Raw genomic sequence first — 15593 nt, forward strand, 5'->3', positions numbered from 1 at the left:
CACACACACACACACACACACAACCCTGACAGCAGCGTTCTAATGCTGGATGCTGCTTACAGGGAGTCTCGGTATTGAACAGCCTGGAGTGATTCTGCAGATGCTTTGATGAGTTTCAGCGCTGCAGCAGGAGGTCTGCCTGCAAAACGCAACACGCTGAGAAAGAAATATCTGCTCACCAATATACACAAAACACAAAGAGGGAGTAATGCTTTAACACAGAAAACACACACAGATGTGTTTTTGTGAAATTCCACAGATGAAAATAGGTTAGTGGATCAAGCATAATTTTTATAGCTAAGGCTAAGGAGGAATACATGAAGGCAGAGTGTATGTTGCAGACATTACCAATTCAAACAAAGTGTCCTGCCGCACTCTGCTTTTCATGCAGCGCTGCGTCCAGCTTCAGTTTGCTTTCCTTTTACTTATATCTGCTCAAAAACATATAATTCTCCTCACATTTGTTGCTTTTAAAAGCGCTTTCATAGAAAGTTTTACACCCGAGAATGAATGTGTCGCTCACACACGGCAAACACTAAGCGTGAAAAATGATAGAACTCGTAAAAACGTGCGTCGTGTGGAGATATTTCTGCCCTGCTCATTGTGTGTTCAGCTGCTTATTCTTTGCTCACTTAAGCAAAACTCTTTTAAGACTGTGACTGATGCAACATGAACTCTGATTGACTCTAAAAACACACCTCTCATCGGTTTCTTCTACAGAATATTGTCCTCTGTCATTTAATCATTGTAACTTGCCCCAATCTCAATCCAAAACTCATCATACCTCGCAAAGTAAGAGAGTTAAGACTTGCTTTGATGGGGGAGGAAAGGGGGCATTCATGAAATGGACAACACCACGAAAGACTGCAAGGATGTAAAAAAAAAATCCCCATCAAACACTGTGAGGGGAAAATTACCATTTCATGTGGGTTTGTGAAGAAGCTTTTCCAGCTTTATTAGAGTCTTCTCTCAATCCCATGTCACCGTTTACTACCCTTTGACCCTCGATGCTCAGAAAATCATCCGTCCATCGTCTTCTGTTCTTACTTGAGATCCAGGCTGAAACGATGTCGTCCACTAACGCCTCAAACATCATCACATCACTTCGCACTGGCACTGGGAACAGGCTTGATCTTGTGTGTGTGTAAAAAAAAAAAAAAAAATATATATATATATATATATATATATTTGAAAGTCCTTAAAAGCAATCAGGTTAACCCACAATCCCACAAAATGCCCCCAGGGACACAGCTGCAAGCCTTTTAAGAAAACCGAACCCCTACGAACTCAATGATGGTAAAAATCTGTCCCACTGTTGCATCATAAGCAGTGAATGATTTCATTTTTGTTTTATAGCACGACTCAGACTTGGTAAGACGCAACATCATCCGATGAGTCATACGTCCCAGATCTTATAATGGTTTGGCTAACATTTACAACCGGTGCAATTAAATTTTTTTTATATATATATATATATAAATATATAACAAGAACAGTAACAATGCTGTTGTCACAATTGTGTGAAAGTCTCGATCTACGACGAGGCTGAAATTAATTCAGGGTGAGAATATGTGCTCTGAAGAAAAGACGCAGACAATGAGGCGGGAAAAATGAACGGCAGAGAAACAAGAGGGATGAACGGAAGAGGAGGAACGAGAGCAGAGAGCCGTGCGACGCACGCGCGCTCTCCGTAACGTCCTCAAGGTCAAGGCGGTCCTGCTGCTGAGGACAGATGACACGCTAAAACAGGATCGCTCGGAAGGAGCCCCGACGCGGCGACGCGCTCGCAGAGCGAAGTGGGCAGATTTCAGCTCCAGCTGCATCTGCAAACAAAGTCGCAGCGGCTGCCTGTCAGATGCAGGCGACAAATGGGGAAACGTGTCATGTGCATCGACATGCAGGCAAGCAGCAAGACAAAAAAACAAAACAACAAAAAACAAAACGGGACTTCTTTCATATGTTAACTGCTTAACTGCTGGGTGGAAGTGAGGTACAGCAGGACAGACTTTAAAGGGCCAAAATTGTGTAAAACTGACTTTTTTGAGATTTTCATCATGTTATCGTGTTATTCCATCATCAAAAACACACCCGCAGTGTTGCTTTGACTCTTTCATGTTTGTGAAATTCTTATCTTAAATCTCCCGTGGCAAACCATTCAGCTTTGGAAAACAATTGGGGGGACCAAGCTCCTTCAGACTAGCCAGCAGCGATTAGCAAACACCTGGTGGAGCTAGCAACGCATCTGAAGAGCTCGTTCTAACGTGTGTGTGTGTATATATATATATATATATATATATATATATATATATATATATATATATATACATATATATATGAGCCACTCCTCAGTGGTAAAAACATTGCCAAAGGGTTAGTAGAGGAGTCATGTTGTGATGACAGAGTTTTGGAAAGAGGAGGACTTTCTTAAAGCGACAGGGACCCAATTACAAGGTGCTAAATTACAAGGTCAGTTTTTATTAATTTTTATAACAACTGAAGGTAACATAGTTACTTGCTTGGGGTAATAAATGATATTATGTGGTCAGAAAACACCCGATCCTGCCTCTTTGTTGCCTGACTTTGAACACCATTTTTTTTCAGGTTATGATTCTTTATTTGCTTGTATTCATTTTTGTGTAACAGCAGTATGAGTGAAGCTCCTGGATTTCTCTGAGTTTGCTCTTTGACACACTGGGAAACCGTCCAGGTGTTACAGCACCTCTTGCCCTGGTCATCTGGAGCAGATCCACGGAGACCTGAATCAGATAAAAGCTGCATGTATCATGGGCTGAGGAGTGTTTAGGTAACCCTTACGAGAAGAACGACTGTGATATATTACAGTCTGTCCACTGGGATGGAAAATATCTCACCTTGAAAGCTCCACACTGACACATCTATGAGTCCTTGAACGTGAAGCCTAATTAATCATCACCTGGGATGACAAAAATGGCAGCTGGAGGTGAATAAAGGAGATAAAAATAAAACACATACTACGTATTGTAAGAAAGTCTCATCCAATCACCTAGTCGCAACATGACAACTTCCCAAATGCACTGATTTCCAAATAACATATAGCAGTCAGTTCCAGTTAGGGATTCTAGCATGAAATATTCATAGAAAATCATTTTTCCAAATCCGACTGCACACTGGAGCTTGAAGGGCTCGCGCCGCGTCACACCACCAACCTCATGTTGAAAACCGACGTGTCGACATCCGATCAAAAGTAAGACAATAAAGTTAACTTGTCCCTGTTCTTGAACAAAGTTTCTAGGGTGGTGCCTGTCTCTTTAGACTTTTGCCAATTTGTAGCTTGGTAAATATTAAGAAGTTACATGAATGTTTGTTTATTGGAACAGAGGAAGCTGTTTTGATAATTATGGCAAAACAGCGGAGCGGGAGAGCGCGGGAACAAACAGAAGAACGTGTGAAGGAAGAACACAATGCGAACTGCGAGAGCGAGTTGAACTCCTTCTCACAACCGGAGCTCGGTTCTGAGAAAAGATGAGGGGGGAGAAATGTGAGAGCGGCAGAAGACGGCTGTGGGGTGGAGGGGGAGAGGGGTGAATGTCAGAGCTGTAAAGACGAAGCGAGCGGGGGAACAGAAATAGCTGAGGCCCATTATCGTCACCTCCACCTGTCTGGCTGTCACACCTCTAATTACCGCTGCAAATAGCAAGCAATGTGAATGTGTGTGAGTGCAGAAGTTTGTCTTTGTGTGGATCAGAGTTGTTCTTTTTTTCCTTGTAAAGGTTGCATGTTGAGTCACTGTATTTCATTGCTCATACTTTTTGTTTATCTCTGTGTGTGTGTGTGTGCGTGTGGAGATTATAGCTTTCCTGTTAACCACCTAGCAGCAGGAGGCAGCCTGCTGAGAGAAGCTTAAGATAAATCAAATCCTTCCTGTAATGTGACAGCAGCATTTCCGTGAAACCACTATCACTACTAAACTGTTGAATTTCCTTCTCTGAGCTTGTGTGTGTACGCGTGTGTGTTTGTGTGTTTTGGCACGGCAGACTCTGGGGAAGGCACGCAAACACCACAGACGTTTTGCGGAAGAACGCCGCGTCGCCGATGTAGGTCAGGCAGAGAACTGCAAAGTTCTCGGACTTAAGCTTCAAACCAGATGCGACCAGAGCCGCGATGCAGCGGCACGGTGTCGGCCCACCCACTCATCCCAATACACACGCACGCACGACTCCCATGCAAGGGGATGCACGCTGTCACACACACACACACACACAGTTGTGTTTTCATCACTTGTGGGGACTTCACATTGACTTCCATTAATTTCTACAGCCTAACCCTTACCGTAACCCTAACCCTAACCCATCACATACCTAACCCTTACCTTAACCTTTACCCTAAACCTAACCATCACAGACCCTAAAACCCAAGAACAATTTCCCTCATGGGGACCAAGAAAATGTCCCCACAAGGAGCAATGGACCCCATACCTCCACATTGTAGACAAAAATGGGTTCCCATAAGGATATAAAAACCTGGTACACGCGCACACACTCACGCACGTACGCACACACACACACACACACAGATAGAGTGTTTGAATCTGGGTCATTCATGAAGGGGAAACATTACTGACCTTTGCTGCAAACAGGTATGTCTTAATAAATTAGACTATCACAGTCAAGTAGCATTATTCCACATATTCAATTGGGGGGACATAAAGAAAGTTATATGTTTTACTGAGGAAAAGCTAGATATTTACATATATTGTATAGAAAAATAGACATATAATCTTTTCTACAAATTTTGACACCACTGTCATACAGATCAGGGTTCTGTGTCCCAGACGTCATTTTGGTAGAAAACAGGCAACACAATAGAAATAAAATTAACCCTGCTGGTAAGACTGTCTTGATCTACACTAGCGACAAAAGTCCAGTTCCAACCACGTGTTGGAAGAAGTCATCACTCCAAACGGAACGTAAAAACCCAAATTGTAGTTTGCCAATATTTTCTGAGATGACAAAAACTTCTTCTTTTTTTCCATGTCCAGACATGTGTAACCAAAACTGAATGTTTGGTTATATTGATCATATTTATAATGTGAGAAGCCTGGGAACACTGTAGCAACTGTGAAGCACAGGGGTGGCAGAGTCATGATTAGTTGCAGGAGGAGGCAATTCATAAAATAGATGAGGAGGATTGTCAAGAAGGCAGCTGTCAGAGCAAAACCTCAGCAAAACCATGGACTAATTACCTCCAGGTGTTTTTTCTTCTTTTTTCAAATTATGCTAAGTAATAAAAACAGGAAACCAAAGCCTAACCCATGTGATCCACAGGCGGTGGAGGATGGAGAGTCCCAGGTTCGGGTGGTGAGTCAGATTTCCAGAGGAGAAGGAGAACCAACGTTTGCTTAATTTCTACTCGTCTGGGAGACGTTTAGACTAGATGTTACTGTTTAACCCTCCTGTAGTCTCAGCGCGACACTCAGCAAGAGCGCAGCAGATGTCACGGTTGTCCAACCAGGGGCCCCGTCAGCTCTTCAGTTCGTGAAACCACAAAAAGAAGCTCATAAACCGGCGACCCAGCCAGAACTGCACATACAGCGCAAAGTTCAGTCGGGTTTCACTCGAACCCTCTTAGAAATACAGAAGAGTTCAGACTCCACTCATTCATTTTTAGCTTACAGGAAAAAATACCAAGATGCCAAATGAGCAAAAGTGAACAGAGCAGTAACATTTAGGCTTTGACGTGCCCAAACCGCACAGACTCACACAGATGTGCGCTACGTACAAGATATTTTGACACAAAACATCTTTTTTTCGCCACGGTTTTGTTAATAATAAAGAGGGTTAGATAATAAAAAAGTCCAATAAGCAATTATTTTTTTCTTTTAAAGGGAAATCTCAAGGTACGCACACAGCGCATGCAGCCGTTCAGCAGCAGGAGCTACTGGTGTTCAGTGCATGTAACACATGAACAAACTCGTCAGCAGGCTGACATGTCTGTATTAAAAATTCTTTCTTTTTTTTTTTGAAAGTGTATCTGGACTTTTCTTAACTGTAAATTATTGTCATTAACATTAATTAAAATAAAAAAAACTTGAAATATATCCATGTGTCTTATTTATATCAGACACAAGCTTCACTCTGCACTAAAAACAATTAACTGCCTGATTATATTCTAATTTCCTGAGATGAGCACGGACAAAACAAATTAGTTGACAACAACTGCGGGTGTGACGTGACACACACCGGGTGAGGAAGGAGATGAGCCGAGGCCTCGCTCTGATCCGTGTGTGTCCTCCGTCGACCTCCCCGTTCCCTCCGCTGGAACTCTTTTATGTTCCCGCAACCTGGTCATCAATCTCCCGCGTCGGGCTCCGTGTGTAAACTGCAGAGGCAGCATCATATGGCACCTGACAGCTTCCATACTTTGTGCCTCTGCTCAACAAAACTGCTGAACCGCTGCCAAAAGAACGAGAGGCGGCGAGCGGCGCCTCGGCGGCGTCCGGGGGTTTACCATCTGTTTACGACTCTGAGCACTTCATCTCGTTCGGGTCTTTGTCAGGTTTACGTTTGATGTCATAAGGCTTTGTGTCCGTCTTTGCCCTTTAAACGTGGAGTTACTGCCCTCCGCCGCATAGGTGGTTCTGTCTGAGAACAGTGGGCAAACCTCTGCAGAGAGAGAATAGAAAAACGACGCACGTCTGAACACCCAAGGCTGAACGGGGGGCGGGGGTTTAATCGATTGGTTACGTCATGGGCCTGTGGGCACGCGCCAGCAGGAAGTTTTCATGTCATAACTCGCTTTTCACACTGTCACAGTGTCAAAAATGTTTTAGAAGATGCATAGGAGAATCTAATCGTTTGTACTTAAAAGAGAAAATCGGTACGTTTTTCTACTGGTGCCAAAAAAATTCAAACACCTATGCTACTAAAGTTTTAATAACGTTATCCAACATTTATTATTTTGGTTATTTTGTAGATGTTTCTGCTTCCACTGAAATGGGCATTTTTAGTTGTAGATGTTTTAGGTAAAACGTATCCCTCTTTCTACCTTCTAACCGTTTTTTTTAAATTTACGAACAGAAACGAAGGACGGCGCTCGTTGATTTCTCAACGTGGCTGCAGTGGTTTTCTTTCATCAAGTTAAGGCTCTACAGTTTAAACAGCAGAGGATTTTAGCCAGCTTTCTTTGTAGGATTGTTTTAATTCAGCCACGTTACGTGACTCCCTACGAAATGCAACATCTCAGAGAGGTTTGAGGTCAGATTGTGACTAAGTCACTGTGAAATTTAGATTTTTCTTAAAAGATATCTTATTTTAGCCATTCAACATTTTCTGTATGCTTGAATTTAAAACGACAAGCTGAATGCCACACAATTTCCCTGTCTGAGAGCAGAACTCATCAGATTCAGATTGTTCCAAAGCATCAAACGAATCCCAGATCGTTACGCCGCCACCACCGTGTTTGATTGTTGATGTGATGAGTTTTTTTTTGTTTTTTTTTCTGAATCCTGTGTTTGATCTAATGGAGCACACACCTTGAAAAAGTTACACTTCTGGTTTCATCCAACCACTGAGTATTTTATCAAAGTTTTTTCTCTGCCAAATGTGAAATGGATGTTTTTGTTGGATGTTGATGATGCAATCATTATCATTAGGAATATTAATAATAACACATTTACATCTGAGCTCACATCAGGCAAACCCCTTGATTCATCAAACTGGTATTTTTCCAGTTCATTTCCTCCACCCCCCATGAGTCATGTGACAACAGTTCGCGGTGCTGTAAGATCTACGACTGGGATGCAGGTGTTGCCTGACCTGCCTTTTGCTAACTGGAGCACGAGGTGCCTGAAATTCAGCAGCACAGAAGGGAGCAACCAAGAAATTCAATCAAAATCCTACGATCAGCGAAGTTTAGGAAAACAGAAACGTGAGGATGTTGACACCTTCCTTAAGAATGGAAAAAAGAATTTCACTGAAAACAAAATGTACAAGTATTGGTCATGGGCAGCTTATTGTTGTGATTACGTAGATAGTTGTCAGACAAGGAAAGTAGGACAGCAATGTCCCGCTTGGCATGGAGCAAGAAGAAACATTTCACCTGGTCCAACGACACACAATTCATCTAAAATGTTCAGATTCCCTGCTGGGAAAGCCAGACGGATGAACACAGCTGTTCAGCACGGCAGAGGGAGCGTAGTGCTGAGGCCCGGCGATTCTTTGGCCAAATAAGGCAGATTAATGAAGAAAAAGGGCTACATCTGCAGCTGAATGACTGACACTTAAACATAAGTTAATTGGAAAAAATAGGCAAAAACTTTCAACACAACTTTAAAATAGTAAACTATGTCTAAAACTAAAACAGATTAGATAAAATCTATTTGTTCTGGCAGCAACAGAAACTGTGTGACTGAGCTGCAACCTGCAAAGCAACATTTGTTCACACTGTAAAAAAAACAAAAAAACAATTACTTTGTTTTACTGTATAAACACAGTAAAATCCGTATTTATATGGTCAAATTTATATATTAAAATTTATGTGATAAAGTTCTGTGGTGTCCACAATAAAATTGTTAGAAACTGTAAAAAAAATTGTATTTGCCCATAATTACAGCATATTAGAGACGTCTCTAATTTACGGTAATACAGCAGCTGAGGTTGCCAGAATTTACTCCTATTTTTCCCGTACTTATATGGTAAAATTCTGGCAACCACAGCTGTCGATTTTACAGTAAATTAGAGATTTTTTTTTATTTTTGACCATTGTTGTAGCAACAATGTCCTGGCTCAAATCCCTACCAGGGTGTGTCTACACGGATCTTTCAGATGCATATGTTTGTTTATTTTACAGGTTACTCTGTCTTCCTGCAAAAAATATAAAATAAAAAAATTAAATAAAAAAATAACAACATGCATGAAAGTTAAATGGCTTCTAGAAATTAAGTTGAAGAAAGTCAGTGTATTAAAAAAAGAAAACGGTTTGTCTCATCGTCAGGATTTCTGCATGAGGCTCCTGCTGCCCTAATCTGCTCTGCTTTATTAATTCAAACACAAACCTCAAATCTGCTTCCACACGTTTCGCTAATTGCTTAAATAATCAGAATGAGCACAAAGGTTAAAGCGTCTTATTAGCGAGATAAACGCGCCGTTCGTTTCTATCCTTTCGGGCGAGATGTCGGCGGTCGTAATTTGTTTCACGGCGTTCGTCTTATCATGCTGTCCACATTCCCAATAAAGCCCCTTTGGAGACACACAACCTTTTGTGCTTTCAGGGCAGCCCGCCGCAAGTTAAGTCGGGACTGCAACCACAGAATGATAAGAGTGTCCGTTACGCGCTCTGCATGCCCGCACCGTCTGCATGATCAATGGGAGGGCTGCCTTCCTCTCACCCGCTCTCTGTCGAGCATGTTAGGCGGTAGCTGCGATGCTCCCTAAGAGTAAAGATCAAGGTGGGGAGCTTATCCTCCTCCTGTTCAGCAAATGCATATTTCCCCATGACAACAGATTGAAGGTGGAGCTCCAAATCGTATTATTTTCCCCACTTATCTCTTCTTTCTTTTCTCTCTCTCTCTCTCTCTCTCTCTCTTTTTTTTTTTGCTTGCAAAACTTTTAAGTCCTACCTACAGAGCCTTTACGGGCTTTTGAGCATGTGGGTGTTCAACGTTTGCTTTTTTAAAAAAAATTTTAAGGCAAATTTGACAAAATGTGCAAGACACTCTCATTAAACGTGACATTTGTTAGAGTACACCCGATCTGCCTTTGTTTTTGTTACCTGTTACTTTCTTCCTTCCAGAGGTGGGATTGTGTTTGCTTGGTGCATGAATAGTTGACCAAGCAGTTGAGCAAGAGAAGCAACTGATCCTCCCAGCTTTAAGAGTCTGACCTTGCTCTCAGTCAAACAGACTTACTAAGATGTGGTGGTGGTAGCACTGCCTAACACAGTCTGCACTTTCCTAGGACGAAGGAGTTACGTTTTAAGATCTTAGAGGTTATTTTTCAGAAGGTCTTAGTTTTTTTTGTTTTGTTTTTTTTTTCTCCAGAATTTGTTGCCTGGTATGTTCCTGGAAAGTAAATTATCCGGTGAGGTTTTTTGAAAGTGCTGGGTAAGTTATAAGAAAGTTTCCAGTAAGTTCACGGAAGTTACAGCGAGGCTTATGGTAAGTTATAAAAGTACTTGGGGAACACCACAAATAAGTTCCAGAAAAGTATCTTACAGAAGGGCACACAAAACATTGTCAATATTACACTTATACAAGAAAAATCCCAACAATTTTGCAACTGCATTGTTTCCATTAAATAAGAAACACAATCAAAACCACATGTGAATAAGTTTGTCATTTAAAAACATGCACCACCATCATCCTCCTGTCGTCTTCTTCGTCTTTTCCCCCAGTGGTAACATCCTGTTGTTGATAACATGACTCGTGTATTTTAAAAAAAGTGTTTATGTTAAAGTTTTGCAAAATACATATATTTTGATAAATCGTAGTGCAAAAAAGTCTTATTAAAAATTTAACTTTTATTTTACTTTATTATTTTTTTCCAAAATTGGAGTGGTTTCAGTTAGATTTATTTTCATAATTCCAATGAAATACATTTTTATTTCCAAGTTGAACTCTCTTGTGAATTTGGAAAATATGACAAAGGAAACTCACAATAAACCTAAAAAGAAATCTCACTGCAGTTACAATAGTCGGGGATTTCATGTAAAGTTTTGCGTGCAGGTAAATGGGCTCTTTGCACTTTAGCTTCGCATTTGGAGACAAGCGGCTCGGTCACTTCCGGTCTACTGAAAATGGCATTTTACTCTCGGTGCTTGTTCGACTTGCCCAAGGTAACAATTAATGATACATCGATCCGAAGCTCCAACAAGTAAGCTGGAGAAAGATTTTAAGATGTACGCCTCGTCATACATTCACAGACACGATGGTGAGTTTTACTTTCTTTAAACTTTGTGGCTAACTTTAGCTTATGCTAGTAGGTAATATTCTCGGACATTTTTCTTGCAAAAATGTGCTATTTAAGTATCTAAACATTCTAACGGACAACGTTTTTACCTTATTTTGTACTTATTTTCAAGTATATTCTGTGTTTTTATTGTCGTTAGTGTCAAACAGAGTACAGAGGGAGGTTACGGTTCGGGCTTTTTGCTTCCGAAGCATGACGAAGCACAACAAGCCTCATAGCTTAAAACTAGGGCAGCACTGATATCAGAGTTCTAGTTAGCTGACTGTTCAGGTTCAGAGTTGTTGCTTTTAGGAAAATATGGCCGTGTTCCTTAAGGTCTCAGTGGTATTTAGTTTTATTACTTTATTACCTTTGCATGCTTCTTGCGAAGCAGGACGGTGTTTACAGCAGCGTGTACAGGCGGATCAGTTGCTCGGCTGTCTGGCTCTGGTCTGGTCTCTTGTTTCCATACACTCGCTCTTTCGGGCTGAATACATTAGTGATTCCATGGAAATATCTCAGGGACGGCTTCTTTATTTACCATCCGTCTCCCTCCGGTAGTTTTAGGCTGAAGAAGCTGATCCGGAGTGAAGTGAAGGCTGCAAACTTTGCTTTAGCTTTATAACTGGTAGCAACGAATATTTGCAATTCAGGATCGCTTGGAAATCCATGAAAACTTAAAAGCCCATTATATTTGAAAGACGACATTGTTCATGGTATTGCTTTATTGCTTCTGAAATACGACTTTGTCTTTCCTATCTGTCATGGTTACTCAAAGAGGAAGCAAGAAAACCACATTTCGCTCATGCGGATGTGACGTCAGTGCCGTAGGTAGCAAAGAGCCCATTAGCTAACTAAAAAGTTTTGTTTTCCTGTGTAAAATGTTTTGGTCCTCCCACAGCAGTACTGAAACGCTTCACTGATGATTGCGACAAGAACACTCTCCGGTATCGGAGCAGTGTTTACCTCTGCAGCACATGAGGCAAACAGGGTCATCGAAAAAGCTTTCCACGCTGCTGCCTTTATAGTTTCCCAGCATGGACCACATTGATTCCCGATACATGTGTCAGCAGACAGAGGGATTTGTGCCACGCAGCAGCAGACTGTTGAGCAGAGAGCCAGAGACGAAGCACAGAAGCGGCACTTGCAGTATGGCATGCGAATGTGCAGCTGGGTGTGATGCAACAAATCAACATGCAGCGGCGTTTTCTCTTCGATTGTTGCGCGGGAACATTGCGTCACCACAAAACGCTGTGTGTTTTAGAGCTGTCGGAGCAATACGAGGGGAATACCTGTGAAAGTTAGCTCTCCTACTGGCTAGCTAAGGGCTATAGGTTTTATTTTGGTTGTAAGAGAAATAATATATTTTGTCTTACTGACATTAAAAAAAAACAACAATTTATATCCCATTTATCAGTGTGTCTCTGTGATGTCTTGCACCCTCCAAAGAATCCCCTCGCTGTTGTCGACAAACAAATGCACCTCTCTCCTCTCTCGACTGATGTTAGCTCATTTTCAGGTTGTATAACTAGCCGGTGTTTTCCTGCTGTACTACTTTCCTGTTCCCAATTCCCAGTGTTGCATTCATATTTTTGTCACCTTATCTTGGCAGCGAAGAACATGAATATACTGGTAACTTCGATTTTCAAACTTACCTGAGTTGCTTGTCAAATGTGACGGTTTTATGATGGACTGGAAAACCCATCCATGCATCACTCAGCCTCTGGTGGGAAAACAACTGCCTCCGTGTAATCCTGCGCACTATAAAGTGTGTATGGAAAATGCATTTGTAAAGGTGAATCGTGTATATTTGAAATATTTAGTCTACTACGCCGGTGTTCATCTTCTTCATAACACTCTATAGAACTGTTGGTGTTTCAGAGTGGGTGTAGGTAAAGCACATTTTGTTCTTTAACTGTAATCAGTTGCATTTCTCCTACTACATCTTTGAGCATTTTTCCGCGTCTTTCTCCAAAAAAAAAAAAAAATCATGTCAACACAGATGAAATTTGGGATGACCGAACCAAAACGCGTACGCTAACCACATACCAGAGTCGAGAACAGACGAGGGTAAGCCACAAACCGCAGAGAAGAAGCATCCAACTGGGCCATGTACAAAGTGTTCTCTCTGCAATCAGCCAGAAAAGGTCAAGCAATTCTTTGGTGCAAGAGACGGGGAATAGCAAAGGAAGGTAGCGGCACACCGAGGAAAGAGAAAGCTGACATTTTCCTTCGAGATATTGTTTGTAAAAGCCTCAAGGAATCAACTTTGTCGTTTTATGTGGAACAAAAAAAAGATGAGATACAAACCTAAAAATGCATTGAAAAACAAAACAAATATAGATTCGACCAGCAAGCTGTAAACTGTACTCGCTTTCCTTTAAATGCTCGGCGAAGAAGAAAGGGCATTAATTCCTGCTGCGTAAAGATAAATGTGATTAAATCTAATGGGATATATGGTTCAGCTATCTAAGATTATTACTGCTATTATTCCAAAGCGAAGAATGGTTCACGTTGTGTTTTACCCGTAATTACAAAGCAGAAAGTCAGGAACTGAACAGCAGTAAAATGGAGATTTGTCCCATCAGCAGATTTCCACGCATCACTTCAAAACCACAGATTAAGGAGAATGTTCTTCAACTATTTATAATTAGCTACCCTTTAATTTCTGCTTATGCCATGGCTTTCTAGAGCTGATATACAAACAGAACACGCACAAAATGACAACCGGTTTATTGGATGTGAATCGACAAGAATTAAAAGCGAACATGTTCCTGTCGGTGTATGCATTTTTTCCCCCCTCTGCTTCCCTTCCCCACCTGTGCCCTGACAGAGGCTGAGAAAATGCTGACACAGTTCGGGTTGGGGGGGTACGGCATGTTGACGGGCTGCGGGGGCCAACCGTGGAGCAACAATAAAACACACATTAAAGCTAAAGGTGTCACTGTGACCTGCTGCGAGGAGCTGAGCTTGCACCGATCACGAGAACACAGCTCCATTACGGATCACGGTGTCGGCTGCAGGAGACGCGAGAGAAGATGAACCGAGACGATGCGAAAACGATGCGAGAGGGAATACAAAAACAAGCCACTCAGTTTATCTCGCTAATTCACTGTAAATCCTAACATGATACAGCAAAATCTGCTCTTCCACAAACAAGTCATCGTAAATCCAGACAGATTAAAAGACGTTAAAAGCACACAAGCTTCTGATTTAGAAACTGTAGAGCACATGTCACTGTCGGTAGCTTATAAGGAATCCACTCCCAGCTTTTTCCACTGCCCTGTTTGCACCAGTCCAGACCCAACCAAGCAGTAGAAGAAGAAGAACATGGCATTTATGAGTGGAAAACTGCTGTATATAAATGATCAAAATAAGACAAAAAGTAAATTGTAACACTTTATTTGAAGGGGTGTGCATAAGACTGACACGACTCTATCATAAACATGACATAACACCTGTTATGAACATGACAGAGTCTTTATGACTGTTGTCATGAAGTGTCCTTCGGTAAATAACAACACTTTTCATGTAAAGTTGCATTAAAAGTGCCAACTTTGCATTAAAGTGTACAAATTTGCAAAATAATGCAAAGTTGGAACTTTTAACCTACTTTTAATGCAACTTTGCATTAAAAGTATTATTTACCGAATGACACTTCATGATAACAGTCATAAACATTCATAAAGACTTTTTCGTGTTCATGATGTGGCAGAATGAACATTAGAAATAATTACACCTCCTCCCTTTTCTTACTTTATTTAAAGACCTCTGTTTGACTGTAGAAATTATTGTTAAGCTGCACTTCTATTCGGACTGAGGCATTAAACTGTAGCTACAGCAGTTCGCCACCAGTGGGCGCTCACTGTCACTCTTGTCTGAGTTAACAGTTTTCAACAATAAAAGAACCTGTGAAAATCCCACTGATTTAATTAAGTGTGCAACAATGACAGGTATATTTATGACAGCATCATGTCAGTCTTACAAACACCCATTCATGTAAAACGTTACCAAGTATGGAAAGCTGGAAAGATCATGGATGACTGTTTTGGCCTTACTTGAAAAAAGCTTGATCTGAAATCTACCTTGAAGTAAATTCCAAATTTACTTCAAGGTAGAAGTAAATTTGTGCTAACTGGTTTAACCAAAAACCTAAATCTAACTTGGATAACAGAATGGTCCCCTTACAAATCAGTGAGAAGGGGCCTAACGCTGAGCCCTGTGGAACCCCACACAAGAGACGATCATCAAGATCTAAAGCATTGCTGGTTTACCAAAGTCTTGACGTGCAACCAATGTTGCTTAGTTGTTGTTGTTTTTTAACAAAAGTATTATTTATCTTAGCAGGTTTAATTTTTAGAGTAAAAATTTTGCACAGCTTTGGTTGACAGAGTACCGAGCTTTGCAACCTGGCTTTTGGATTTTAAAACTGCCTTTGGATGTAGCAACGTCGGCGAGGTGTTGCCGCACACATTACCGTCAACGCAGCAACTTATTCCTCGTGCTGACTCCAGCAACATTTAAGTTTCAGTTTGACTTGGTGTATCTCTGTTTACCCTGTTGTAGAAACAGAAACATGACTCTCTGTTTAATAATTTAAGAGTGTTGCACAGAGCAACGTTAAGACGGGAAACCTTGGGTAACTGACATTTATGTAGACAAGATATTACA

Source organism: Poecilia mexicana, unplaced genomic scaffold (assembly GCF_051168715.1).
Source record: "Poecilia mexicana isolate PSO_F unplaced genomic scaffold, ASM5116871v1 scaffold_8, whole genome shotgun sequence".
Lineage (NCBI taxonomy): Eukaryota > Metazoa > Chordata > Actinopteri > Cyprinodontiformes > Poeciliidae > Poecilia > Poecilia mexicana.